Source organism: Ranitomeya variabilis, chromosome 5, assembly GCF_051348905.1.
Source record: "Ranitomeya variabilis isolate aRanVar5 chromosome 5, aRanVar5.hap1, whole genome shotgun sequence".
NCBI classification, from domain to species: Eukaryota; Metazoa; Chordata; class Amphibia; order Anura; family Dendrobatidae; genus Ranitomeya; species Ranitomeya variabilis.
This window is the reverse complement of record NC_135236.1, coordinates 512,992,401-513,007,418: the sequence shown is the minus strand read 5'-3', so window position 1 is coordinate 513,007,418 and position 15,018 is coordinate 512,992,401. Positions and strand designations below refer to the sequence as shown.

The 15,018-nt window shown below is 42.9% G+C and overlaps 2 long non-coding RNA genes across 2 annotated transcripts in view; both read right to left on the bottom strand.

Moving 5' to 3' along the window:
- Positions 1-722: 722 nt before the first annotated feature.
- Positions 723-1,279, bottom strand: LOC143773791 (uncharacterized). The gene is made up of 3 exons (XR_013215362.1): positions 1,212-1,279; positions 1,070-1,130; positions 723-800 (listed from the first exon to the last, which is right to left on the bottom strand). It is a non-coding gene; the product is annotated as an uncharacterized LOC143773791 (long non-coding RNA).
- A 1,083-nt stretch (positions 1,280-2,362) lies between these two features.
- LOC143773790 (uncharacterized) overlaps positions 2,363-15,018 on the bottom strand; it is a 45,648-nt gene continuing 32,992 nt past the window's right edge. Inside the window, exon 3 of the long non-coding RNA XR_013215361.1 lies at positions 2,363-2,392. This is a non-coding gene — a long non-coding RNA (uncharacterized LOC143773790). The remainder of the gene's footprint in view (positions 2,393-15,018) is intronic.

Sequence of the window (15,018 nt, the reverse complement as noted above, 5' to 3'; positions counted from 1 at the left end):
ACATAGCAGTGTACTGTTGATAGAGTATTTTTTTCTCTTAAGCTCCGAGGGCATGTCCATAGGGTTACAGAAAACATGGAGGAAGTTTTCTTTTTTTAACATAAAGATTCACTCATTGATGAATATCTGATTAATGAGGGTGCCTGGTGCAACCTTATCCCAGAGAGATGGGCACTGTTGAGCCAGGTGAAATTCTGGAGTTAGATTGAGGTCTCTTTAGCAGTGAAGAAAACAGGTGGGTGGCAGGCAAAGACAGACTGAAAAGGTAGACTTTAGCTTTCTCTACATGGGTTGCAAGGAGAAGTAAGTGGAGCTGAAAGCAAAAGAGATGACAGACAATAGAACAGAATATATAATCACTGCACTCGTACAATGAAGATACTTGATTCATGTGAATAATTTTTATTGGACAAATGTTCAGGTGAAGCGATAAGCACAAAACGTTTCGGCCAACCCATGGCCTTGATCACTAAATCGCTGAAACAAATAAAATAAAACGTAGTAAATAACTATGTACATAGTATAGACAAAGACAATAATACATATTTACATATATACAGTTCAGAAAACATGTCAGGACCGTATGCTGAAAATGAAGGCCATGTAGTATCGTACCATCATTAAATAATAAAGAGCAAAAACAACGGAAAAAGAGAGGTTTCAGAAATGCACAATAGATTGATACCAAAGAAGAGACGGTAAAGATTGATAATCCAGCATACCCTTAGGTAGAAGTTCCTTCTTTCGAGTGTGTAAATAGTGCTGCTAGGGTATCAGCCAAAAAATAAAGGTAAGCAGACCTGCAAAGGGTAATAGGACAAAATGAGTCATACTGCTGTATTACTGGTGTTGGTATGACCTCAGGTAAGATCAAATGTAGGAAGCCCTGTACTCGGCGGACGTGTATGTGTGTGTACAGGCCCAATTTCATCCGTAGGTCAGATATATTCTATCGGATAGACAGTGGACATGGGTCCAAGTGCAAGGATAGAGCGAGGATAATACCACCCAAGAGGCTATATTATTGCACCGATGTATAAACTTACAGGGCTTAAGGAATGTTTATCACCTTAATATTAATGCTGCCATGGCTGCCGTGGTGAAGAGTCGGTTGGTATATGCACCAATGGCTGTAGGGGTAAATATAGACACACTAAATATTATCGTCTGTTGGCAACATATAGGTGGTGGATCCAAATAGAAATAACTACCTGTTTGTTTGAGAAGCCAGCCAGAGCCAATGTCTGATACTTTTGAAGAGTTAGACCAGCAGTGTGAGAGAATCAGTGCAGCTAAAAAAGACAGATGATGTAAAAATGGGGCACAACTAGGGCTATCATGAACTAATGACTTATCTGATAGTGGTAGCTCACATCCGTCCTCTGACTTCCGTTGATAAAGTGGCTGGGACCAGCGTTGGTGGGTAAGTGGGATAAGCAGACACCGGCCGTGTCAATGCATGTGGTAGCGCTGCTTGTAAGTGCCAAAAAGGCACTTATTTATGGTCCTGAGCGATCATACATCCGGAACGAGTGCAGGGACGCCGGCGCGTGCGCAATAGAGATTACGGCCGTTCGCGCGTGCGCAGTGAAAGCGGAGCCGGGTCGGTCAGCTGCGGATTGCCTTGGCCTGTGCAGTGTATGTAAGCCCAGGAAAGCCGATAACCGAGAGATTATCGGAGCCTGCGCTGTAGGAGCTATAGGAAGTGTCAGTGTCCGTGTAGTAAAAAGAAGGGGGCGGTAATACCGCCGCTACTGTTGGGAGGGCACCAGACGCTCCTGCAGAGTGGATAAAAAACGCCGGGAATGAGCCTGCAGGCGCTTGTATAGTATAGTAGACTCCGGTGACGCTTGCACTATGTATATAGGGGGAACAAGACGCAGTAACCCCACTACAGAGCTTGTGTACCGAGGGGCGCTATTTAAATGTGGATGGCTGATAAGAAAGGCATAGTGGGGAACCTACAGATATAAATGGTGACACATCATATACAGTACAAGAAAATACAGTTACATGGTTATGTACAGATACATGGTAGGAGTCCAAGCAAAACAAATAAATAAATAAATCGATTGAAATAAATAAAATACGAATAACTGGGAAATAAGTGAAATGAATGAATGAAGAATGAATGAATGAAAATAAATGAATGAAATGAAATGAATCAAAGTGAATGAAAAAAATGAATGAAACAAATGAATGAAAAAAATGAAAGAACAAATAATGAAAAAATGAATAAAAATGAAAAATGAAAAAATTAGGGAAAAATAAAAATAAAAACAATGACAAAATAAAAAAATTGGGGTACTGTTTTTAAAAAAAGGCTCTGGGGTGTATGTCTTACCGTCTCGAGTGTGCAGAAGGATGAGGCTACTAGTGCAGTGGGTTAAGTCTAGAAAAAATAAAGTTAATCATATTAGTTAGTCTATCTCTCGGTTCAATCCCCTGGGGTGGAGGCTATCAAGAGTATAAATCCAGAAGGTTTCCCTCTGTTTTAATAGTTGAATATGATTACCTCCCCTTCTCGGGCGAGGGACTCTTTCAACAATCTGGAACCTAAGTTGCGACACATTATGTCTCGCCTCTTTAAAATGTAGTGGTAACGGTAGCCATACCTTTTCGCATCTAATTGTAGATTTATGGCTTGATATTCGATCTTTAATGGCCTGAGTCATTTCCCCCACATATAATAGCCCGCAAGGGCACTTGATAATGTAGACTACATAGTTTGAGTCACAGGTATAATGCTCCTTGATGGGATATGATTTCCCAGTTCGTGGATGAACAATCTCATTGCCTTTAATAACGTTGGAGCAACACCTGCAGTTTAAACAAGGGAAAGTGCCCGTTCTACTTAGGCCAGTCAGAGTTCTAATTGATGATGACTTATATGATCCTAAGTCTGCCCTTACTACTTTGTTCTGTATATTCCTAGGTCATCTGGTACACATTAAAGGTGGATCTTTAAAGACAGGGATATTAGGATAGGCCTTACTGAGAAGAGGCCAGTGTCCTCGGATCAGATTATGTATTTTATGCATTGTGGGATCGTGGTTATGTACAAAGGGGAGTCGTGGATTCTTTTGTACCCTAGAGGTTATATTGTCTGAGTCGTAGAGGGCTCTGGAAGATTCCGTGTTGAGGAGATCCGATGGATACTGGCGGGCTTTAAACTTATTGGACATTTCTTGTAGCCTAATTTCTCTAGTGGAAGGATCGGAAACAATTCTGGTTACCCTTTTGAATTGTGATCTAGGGAGACTATTTTTAATGGGCCTGGGGTGACAGCTGTTGTAAAGCAAAAGGCTATTACAATCGGTCGGTTTTGTGAAGATATCCGTGCTTAAATTACCGTTAAGGTCTTTGATTATCTTAGTGTCTAAGAAGGTCACTTCATCCCTGTGGTGAACCAATGTGAAGGACAGTTCAGGTCTGACATTGTTGATGGTGTCATAGAATTCTAGGAGGCTGGTCTGGTCGCCCCACCATACGCAAAAAATGTCGTCTATGTATCTAAACCAGGCGAGAGCATGCTGCTGGAAAACAGGGTTAGTGTATACAAAGTCACGTTCGGAGCGATCCATATACAAATTGGCGTAGGCAGGGGCCACATTGGACCCCATTGCCGTACCGCATGTCTGCAAGAAAAAATCATCCTCAAATCTGAAAAAGTTCTCCCTGAGTACTAAGTTCAGAAGATCTATGCAGAGCTCTTGGGAACCCTCGTCTAAGTTGGCTTCACTGAGAGTTTGAGACACTGCTTCAATGCCCATGTCATGAGTGATAGATGTATATAGACTATTTACATCCAATGTACATAGGAGGCTATCACTTGGAATCTCATTCATGTTACGAATTCTCCCTAGGAAATCCCCAGTGTCCAGTATGAAGGATTTTGTGACTCTAGTGTAAGGTGTAAGAAGCTATCCGATAGAATATATCTGACCTACGGATGAAATTGAGCCTGTACACACACATACCCGTCCGTCGAGTCCAGGGCTTCCTACATTTGATCTTACCTGAGGTCATACCAACACCAGTAATACAGCTGTACGACTCACTTTGTCCTATTACCCTTTGCAGGTCTGCTTACCTTTATTTTTTGGCTGATACCCTAGCAGCACTATTTACACGCTCGAAAGAAGGAACTTCTACCTAAGGGTATGCTGGATTATCAATCTTTACCGTCTCTTCTTTGGTATCAATCTATTGTGCATTTCTGAAACCTCTCTTTTTCTGCTGTTTTTGCTCCTTATTATTTATTGAAGGTACGATACTACATGGCCTTCATTTTCAGCATACGGTCGTGACATGTTTTCTGAACTGTATATATGTAAATATGTATTATTGTCTTTGTCTATACTATGTACATAATTATTTACTACGTTTTATTTTATTTGTTTCTGCGATTTAGTTATCAAGGCCATGGGTTGGCCGAAACGTTTTGTGCTTATCGCTTCACCTGAACATTTATCCAATAAAAATTATTCACATGAATCAAGTATCTTCATCGTACGAGTGCAGTGATTATATATTCTATGACTGAGAGAACCACGGGTTCCGTTCACTTGCACCGTCACTTTCACAATTGTCGAGTGCTAGCCTTCTATACTCTCTAGACAATAGAACAGTGCACAGAGTCAATCAAAGGAGTTGAATTGAGCATAGCCTAAAAGTCCCAGGGGGAAAATTTGACCAGGAAGGAGCCTTAACATGTGTCAGAAGCCTCCTGCCATAGGTGAACACAGTCAACTTTCCCCCTTATTCTTTTCTTTTGCCTACTGATGTTATGATCTCCTTAGCTACCACAGGTTGGTTTCACACCTATCGTTTGCAGTGTACATTTGCCATATGCATTGGAGATACTAGTAACATACTGAATTAACCTGATGGAGGTCATAAGAGTATCTTTTTGTACTCTGTCAGTCTACTATAAAAAATGTTATGTTGTACAGAATAGCATAATTCTACAAATAAAAAAATCTCAAATTGTAGCCTTATGCAGTCAAGTACCTTTATTTACATGTAGACCAGATGCTTGACATTTGCCTGTGTGTTGAGCATGGGTCATAATAAATGAACAACCCCTTCAACTTCAACTTCTAACATGGTCTGAGCCAAGAGATGCATTCATTTATCATTTATAACAGCTGTTAATGGCAATGGTTGCATAATAGGAGATTATCTGTAGTATTTGGCAGAGGCTACTACACATTGGATGGAGATGTCCAGTGCAGCTCAGTAGAATGTTTACATATGAGTGTTGTTGGAGCTAAAACCAGCTGATTGGTGAGGGTGAGCTGCTACACCATGAACATCATGCCTATAATGATATGCAATAAAGTGGACAGGGTTCTGTAGTCTAAGTTTGGACGGCTCCCCTTTATTCTTGATCAACCTCCACATTTGAGAGCAATCTCATTTGAAAATGTCTCTTGTGCCTTGGAGGAATGAATCAAGCATGGGACAGTGGGACTATAGGTCATAAAAGTTTTTATCAGGAGAGACCTTTACCCTCCGAAATTGCCAGGGGCGTAACTACCGCGGTCGCAGCGGTCGCCATTGCGACCGGGCCCCGCAGGTCAGGGGCCCCGGGCCGGCAGGTCTGAGCAGGGCCAGGCTGGCCATCGGGCACTTCTGGCAAATGCCAGAAGAGCCGATGCCAGTAGTGGGCCGCTGCACTGTTCCTCCCCCGGAACCCCCCCCAGTGCCGCCGCCGCCGCCGCATTTAACTATACCGGCGTCTATGACACCGGTATAGTTCAATGCAATGATGGGAGGAGAGAGCGTCATCTGACGCTTCCTCTCCCATCATTCCCCGCTCTGCCTCTGACAGTACACTGCGGGTGCGCGATGACGTCATATCATCGCGTACCTGCAGTGTCCTGGGCAGACTGCAGCCGCCAGGAGCAGCGCGGGCAAAAGGAAAGGTGAGGAGAGTTTTTTTTTTTTTTCTTTTTAACCGGACTGTGGGGCCATTATCGGGGGGGGGGGGGGGAGATGAGATGAGATGTGGGCTGTGCTCTATATATCCCTGTGCGGGCTCTGCTGTATATACCCCTGTGGGGGCTGTGCTGTATATATCCCTGTGCGGGCTCTGCTGTATATATCCCTGTGCGGGCTCTGCTGTATATACCACTGTGCGGGCTCTGCTGTATATACCACTGTGCGGGCTCTGCTGTATATACCACTGTGCGGGCTGTGCTCTATATACCACTGTGCGGGCTCTGCTGTATATAACACTGTGCGGGCTGTGCTGTATATACCACTGTGCGGGCTCTGCTGTATATAACACTGTGCGGGCTGTGCTCTATATACCACTGTGCGGGCTGTGCTCTATATACCACTGTGCGGGCTGTGCTCTATATACCACTGCGGGCTGTGCTGTATATACCACTGTGCGGGCTGTGCTGTATATACCACTGTGCGGGCTGTGCTGTATATACCACTGTGCGGGCTGTGCTGTATATACCACTGTGCGGACTGTGCTCTATATACCACTGTGCGGGCTCTGCTGTATATACCACTGTGCGGACTCTGCTGTATATACCACTGTGCGGGCTCTGCTGTATATACCACTGTGCGGGCTCTGCTGTATATACCACTGTGCGGGCTGTGCTGGATATACCACTGTGCGGGCTGTGCTGTATATACCCCTGTGCGGGCTGTGCTGTATATACCCCTGTGCGGGCTGTGCTGTATATACCCCTGTGCGGGCTGTGCTGTATATACCCCTGTGCGGGCTGTGCTGGATATACCACTGTGAGGGCTGTGCTGGATATACCACTGTGCGGTCTGTGCTGGATATACCACTGTGCGGTCTGTGCTGGATATACCACTGTGCGGTCTGTGCTGGATATACCACTGTGCGGGCTCTGCTGTATATACCACTGTGCGGGCTGTGCTCTATATACCACTGTGCGGGCTCTGCTGTATATAACACTGTGCGGGCTGTGCTGGATATACCACTGTGCGGGCTGTGCTCTATATACCACTGTGCGGGCTGTGCTGGATATACCACTGTGCGGGCTGTGCTGGATATACCACTGTGCGGGCTGTGCTGGATATACCACTGTGCGGGCTGTGCTCTATATACCACTGTGCGGGCTGTGCTGGCACCCAACACCATGTTGCAGTGCAGGAGATTCCTGCAACAGTCCGAGGCGTATCTAGGGGAAGCGGGGCGGGGGAAGGTGGGGGGGTTGCGGAGGCGGGGGAAGGTGGGGGGGGTATGGGGGGTAGGGGGGGTAGGGGGGGGGCCCCATTTGGAAGTTCGCACCGGGGCCCATAACTTTGTAGTTACGCCACTGGAAATTGCAGTTCATATCATGGAGTCCTATGCACCATTCCTTCAGATCCGTGCTCTCTTGGAGCAATTTTCGCCAGTATTGTATGTAAAACATTCATATTCTGTGACCTTTTCCACATTTTTTCATGTTACACCCACAAACTTAAATGTGTTTTATTGGGATCTTATATGACATACCAACACAAAGTAGCAAGTATTTGTGAAGTGTAAAATAAATGGTGCATGGTTTTTTAAAATATAAATCTGTATATTTGTATTCAGCCATCTGTAGTCTGATACCCCTAAATAAGTTAGCAAAAAAGTCAGGTAGGGGACACACCTAGTACGTGGAACTAGCTGCTGTTGTCAGATGAGACCAAAGTAGAACTTTATGGACTAAATGCAAAGTGCTATGTGTGGCAGAAAACTATCATTGCTCATCACCCTGAAAATCCAATCCCACTGTCAAGCATGTTGGTGGCAGCATCATGCTGTGGGATGCTTTTCTTCAGCAGGCTGCAAAACACTTGAGACTGGGTCATAGTTTCATCTTCCAGCATGACAAATAAAATTATCTCCTACACATTATGAACCTTTCTGATTTTAATCTTTTTATCATTTTTTTACCCTATGTTTAATGTTATCTAAAAAAAACATCAGATAAAAGGTAGAGATGCTTACCTGCCCAGGCCTCCAAACAAATGCACTTTCAGGGTGCAGTGGACCCAATTAAAGATGGCAGTAACACAGGTGCAGCAATAACGATGAAGCAACCACTTTCAATCTAGTGTGTGACTGTTTGGTATATTAGTGCACAAAAAATGATAAAAATCTGTATGCGGTGTTGTTCACATCAGGTGATGCAGAGCATGTGGCTTACAGCCTATTAGTAATGCCCATACTCTTAGATCAGGTGGGCTGCCCAGTGCTAACCAAAAGCATCCTGTGTGAACAGAGGCCACAGGTTACAGAGCCATCTGGGCCCAACTGCACCCTGAAGGATAAAAAAGTGCAAAAAACTCATATCAATATATGTAAGGTTGATATTATGGCCAAAATATGGAAGCTCGCAACCCACGTCAAGGGTCCCCACATTTGTGAGTCCTACAGGGTTATCCACCTGCACCCTTAGGGTAACACCAGATGTGCGGCTGGCTGTATGCCTGAAACTCCTCTCACTTGTGGTAGCCAATAGCCACATGGCCACCACATACGGGCAGAGTTTCAGCCGTCTAATTCTAACATTAATGTACCACATCCATATTCCAAGCCATTATGCCAAATGAGAACAGTGCGTTATTAAACTTAAATCCAGAGCCCACAGGTTATATTTGTGCTGTGCCCCATTCTAAACACACATAGTAACAATTAAGACATCACAGTACACGAACAACATGTTCGCGCAGCAATTTATGTCTCATTAGTAATATTGGCAATTAGAAGAAGCGGTAATTTTATTACTGAACAGACTGTGCGATAGAATCATGCTGGCACATTCTAAAAAAGCAAAGGCTGTAGTAAAGGACTAATCCAAGTGGGTGTCTACATAACAGCAGGGTCATATTTTGCTAATAAGCCTTATTAATTTGTGACTGGAATGACATAAAGGAGTGATATTATATTAAATAAAAGGGAAATGTCAAGTCTATACATATGAAAACATTTATTTAATCAGCTAAATCAATGCCGATTAACTCTATCTAGCCAAGCTCCTGGTTAATGAGAATATTAATTACAGTAATCATACTACGGGAATCATCTAATAAGCATATCCGTCACATACATTTCTACATTTATGTAAATAGTCATAGGATTTGTAGCTGTTTTTCAGTGATCTATAGCTTCACCTTCATATACTGTATATGGATCTGAAAACTAAAAGAAACAATACTCAGGTCACTGCTTTCATTCATCTTCATCACCCTACCCAGTCTCTACTTCATGCTGTAGAATTGATGTCCAAACATAGAAGCATGACTGATACAAGCCAATCATTGCCTTTAACTGGTCATGACAGCAGCAGGGAATAGACACCAGTGAGGTATTCATTTTTTTCCCATTTTTTTATTTATTCTTAAGGCATGTGCACACATTAAGTATTTGTAGCAGAAATTTCTGCACCAAAAAACACATCTCTTGCCAGGAAAAATGTTGCTTAAAATTTGTTCATGTTTTTTTGCATGCATTTTTTATGTGTTTTTCCCTATTTGTTGGGATCCAAAGGGCAACGTTTCTCCTTTCAGAGAATGACATGTCAAGACTGACAAACCAAGGTGAGGAGACTTAAAAGCCTTGCCTTTCCTCAGGGAAATTAAATATGCAAATTGCCTCTTCAGAGAGGAAGAGAACTAGAACTCTAGTGCCACCTATAGGAAGTAGCAATCCTAAAAGTCCATATTGACTCTTTAACAAGCCTTGTCATATGACTTAGGATAAACGCTAAACCAAAAATGTCAATTTGCAGACACTACCCCTTGTCACTGCAAAGTGCGAGATTTGGTTTGGCTTGGTAAAAGGCATCTGACAAGGATCCAAGGAGTAACTCTTTTCTTTGCAGAGAGTGACATGTCAATCCCCAAGACATCAAGTACAATTGATGATATGCGTGCTAGCACTGCAGGGGCAAAAACGGTGTGCTGCGGCTTGATGAAGTCACCTCATCACACTAATAACATCATGGCTGTTCTACAGAGGTACAGAAGAGGGAAATGTGTGAAAGGGGGCATAGTGTACAGAAAGTGCAATGTGAGGGCATACAACGGAGGGGGCAGCATGGGAGAGGATAGTGTGAGGGCACATTATGGGGAGGGGGCAGCATGGCAGAGTGAGAGGGCACAGTGTTAAGTGGAGGCAGCCTGGGGGACACTGAAGATAGGAACAGTGTGAAGTGGGGAGAATAGTGGGGCAGTGTGGAGATCGGAACAGATTGAAGGGAAACTATGGAGAGGATAGTTCGAAAGAGTGGATGGTGTTGAGGTTATAGTTTATAAGTGAATTTTGTGGAGGTTATCATACAGGTTATATACAGTTTACAACCAGGAGCTTCGCTAATGCGACTGGCCCGGTTGTAAACTACTGGGGAATTAATGAAATGCGGGGAGCAGAGCTTCAGTGACTAGCACTGATATCACTGAAGCTGCGTTCCCTCACAGCCTGAACTCAGATGAATTCTTGAGCGTGGCAAAATGCCAGCTGATTTTCACATGCCCAAGAGTTCATCTGAGTTCAGGCTGTGAAGGAGTGCAGCTTCAGTGGCGTCAGCGCTAGCAGCATTTCATTCATTCCCAAGTAGTTTACAGCTGGGCTGGTCGCATTAGCGCCTCTCCTGGTTGTAAACTATATATACCCCAGATATGGATTAAGGCATGGAACTGACTGAACGCTGGACAGGTATGGGTATATTTTTGTTTATTTTTTATTTTTTACAAGAGATTGAGGGCGTCGCATGGATTAGCAGTAACAATAAAATGGTCAAACTGTGTTTAGTGTTTTATTTCATTAAAAGACTTTTTCTGGCTGTCTTTTTTAACCCATTAACAACTATAGGATTAGTAATGGATAGGTGTCTTATTGACACCATTCCATTCCTAAGCCGGCTTGATGTCACCTTACAATACAAAGGTGACATTAACCCCCTATTACCCTATATGCCACCGCTACAGGGTCGGAACTGGTGCATCTTACAGATGTGCCATTTCTGGGGCGGCTGTGAGTTGGTGTTTGTAGCTAGGGGGCCAATAACCATGGTCCCTTCCTAGGCTATGAATATCAGCCCACAGCTGTCTGCATAGCCTCTTATAGGGGGACCCCACATCATTTTTTTGGGGGGTCTGCCTATTTTAATAGCCAGTAAAGGCTAAATATATAGCTGCGGGCTGAGATTCATAGCCTGGGAAGATCCATGGGTATTAATGCCTTCCTAGGCTATAAACATCAGCCCCCAGTTGATGGCTTTCCCTCTCTGGCGCAGAAAATTGCACAGGAGCCCACACCATTTTTTTCCCCAAAAAGATTCTTTTATTAAATACATACAAGTCCCATAATTTGCACACACACTATACTATTTATATTGGTCACTGACATCTATATATCTAACTATTCTGCATGGATTTACTGTGAGTAAACCATGTCTCCTATCCGGTCGGCTTCTGCATTGATTTTACAGAAGTTGACAAATGAATTAAAGGCTATTCTTCTATCTACTGGGTGGCGCTCTCATAGTAACACTGGCACGCAGATTGGCGTGCGTGCCATTGAGCGTTGCTAGGAAGGGAGAAGGAGGAGGCGGGATGGATGTGCAATGCGCTGTATCACCTGAGAGACACCTACTTTTCTGAAAGGCTAACGCTCATATAAAAACACAGTTGCCCCTCACCTTGACACGCCCCCGGAAGAAGCTGGCGGCGAAACGCGCATCGGGGTGAGGGGACGCCAGATCCATACCACACACTAGGTAAATATTCACCTTTATCCACCTTTATTCTCTAACATTATATTGTCTTCAGTATAACCACTAACACCAGGGGTAGCCATTTGGCACATGAATAGTGAGATCATGTGGTAATTTATAAAAGACAGGTCCTTTTCCTGGGCATTATATTATATTATATTAAACTATGTTATGATGAGAATATATTGAGGCTTGGACATATTTTGTCCGGTTGGAGCAAAAAGGTGTGGAAAAATCTTTGATTCCTGTTTTTTGAATGACTATTGGAACAAAGTTGCATTGAATGTTGGTTGATAACCGGACAACCGATTTGTTTTGTTTTGAATTGTTAAATTATGTGTGAGGAATTCTTTCTATTATAATAATCTGGCGTCTCCTAGACGGCATTTTTTGCTTTTTTACTCTTTGCTGTTTATTGTCCTTTTTGGCTTGAATAAAAGTGTGGGATCGCTTTTTTGTCACTACATGTAATGATGTGGGACTTTGTTGGTCGTATGTAGTTGAAGTGCCCATAAACATATCTTGTTTGGACTTGGGTTGATTTGTCTATTTGTTGTTTTCTTATAACAGATTGTCCGTAAAATGGATTTTAGGGCCAAGGAAGTAACTTGGCGCACAAAAGCAGAAGATATTTTTAAGCAAAATGCCGGTCATGTTTCACAGGATGCCAACACGAGTCAGAGAGAGCTCATGTTTAAATATAAAAATGTCCTTCAAAAGAAAACCAAGATTTGGTGGAACCGTGCACCCCTAGAGAATTATTTGGATAAGAAAATCATTCCCCGTGGCCTTAGGGTACAGCTTTATCCCACTTTTGAGTTACATAGTGAAGATTTAACTGGTAAATGGAAAGATACAGCAGCTACATGTTCCTTTGATTTTATAAAAATTATTGTAGAACATAACATGGCTACTCTGAAAGATTTAGATGGGGATTTAGAATCCACATACAAGACTTTGCAATCAAGCATGTCTAAAGAGTCTTTGGAAGTGTGGCTAAAGGAATTGGGGAAGGAGGTGGATAAGTGGGAGGATGATATTAGTAAGGGGAAACTTAAAAAAATTTTGAGAGACACTAAAGATTATGATTCACAAAAAATATATCGATGGCAACAACAAAAAAGAGGTGAAATCCCAATACAACAAACATCGAGGGACAGATCTGATGTGTCAAGTGTATCGGGCAGCGAAAGTGGGACGTCTGCATGCGAGGCAGGATATAGTAGAGACTTTCATTTGAGAAGTGGAGGGAGACGGAAATACCCTGATATATTTCAAAAATCCCCGAAACAAAGAAAATCCAAGGATCATTTAAAGGTGATCAATGTATCTGAACATATATTGACGGTTCCCCAAACTAACCTTTTGCAAAGGGGTCTTAATTTTTCTCCCTCCTCTCGCCTAGATTCCTTTACTGCGGTGAAGGACCTCAGTTTGTTTGCCAGAAAAATCGTATTGCAAAAGTTGCATCATAAACCTGAGATATTTACAGCAGATTCTCCAGTGGCAATTGAGGAAAGTGAGGCAATTCAGATTTTAGAATCATTAGCAGAAGAGAGTGATCTGCATGAGGTGAGTGCCATTCCCCCTAGTCTATTTTCAAAATCAAAAAATGTTCCATCTCTCAGCCTCTGCCCAGCGGTGGAAATCTTTACCCGTTTGGTAACCAAGGACATCGAGTCCTTGGCTCAAAACCACAAAAATAAAGACAATTTGACTAAAGAGGAGAGGGGGGCTTTAAAAGAAATTGGAGATTGGGATCATGTCGTTTTAAAACCAGCAGATAAGGGGGCAACCTCGTAATCTGGCCTAAAAAAATGTATGAAAATCAGGCATATAGACTCCTAAATGATGATAAATGCTATAAAAAACATACATTTAATCCCATCTCCTCCTTCCAACAGAATCTGGTATCAATTTTGGAAACAGCATTTGAAAAGGGTTTAATATCAAAGAATTTCTTGGATCGGATTCGGGATCATCAACCTAAAATGCCTACTTTCTACCTCATTCCCAAGGTACACAAAAATGCTTTGGATCCACCAGGATGGCCCATTGTGGCGGGGAATGAGGGTCTTTGTGAAATGGTATGTAGTGTAATCGACTATTTCCTAAAACCAATCGTCTCTACTTTGCCTTCCTTCATTAGGGACACTAGTCAAGCCCTTCAACGGATTGATCAGTTGCAGTTGGAGGATAACCAGATTTTAGTGACGGCAGATGTAGAAGCCTTATATTCCTCCATAAAACATTGTGATGGTTTGTCGGCCACAGCCCTCTTTTTACGCTCTAGCAACATTTTTATGAGATTTATGTACTCAATTACAATATGGTTTTATTTATATATATCACAGTAAACACTAGGTCAGTTTATATTTATTATAATAATATTTGCACATTCTGCACCTTTTGTACTCCAATGTCTCCTCTCTCTATATATATATTTAGATTTATTAGGCATTATATCTCCCTCCATATTTACAAGGCTTTACATCCTCTGTTAGTGATGCCATTCGGTGGTGCGCATGCGCAGTCACCCCGGACTCGGTCATTTTCAGGCAACGCTCTTACACTGACACTAGCATGTGGTTTAGCGTGCGTGTCATTGAACACTGCTGGGGAAAAGGATTGAGGTATTGGGGATGACACGCAATGGGCCGCTACACTGGATCGGTAGCTCTCTCGGTAGTGCACATGTGCTCCCGTCCCGTACCCCATCACTTCCGGGTGGCGCTCACATAGTGACACTGGCACGCAGATTGGCGTGCGTGCCATTGAGCGTTGCTAGGAAGGGAGAAGGAGGAGGCGGGATGGATGTGCAATGCGCTGTATCACCTGAGAGACACCTACTTTTCTGATAGGCTAACGCTCATATAAAAGCACAGTTGCCCCTCACCTTGACACGCCCCTGGAAGAAGCTGGCGGCGAAACGTGCGTCGGGGTGAGGGGACACCAGATCCATACCACACACTAGGTAAATATTCACCTTTATCCACCTTTATTTTCTAACATTATATTGTCTTCAGTATAACCACTAGCACCAAGGGTAGCCATTTGGCACATGAATAGTGAGACCATGTGGTGATTTATAAAAGACAGGTCCTTTTCCTGGGCATTATATTATATTATATTAAACTGTGTTAGGATGAGAATATATTGAGGCTCGGACATATTTTGTAAGGTTGAAGCAAAAAGGTGTGGAAAAATCTTTGATTCCTGTTTTTTGAATGACTAATGGTACAAAGTTTCATTGAATGTTGGTTGATAACCGGACAACCGA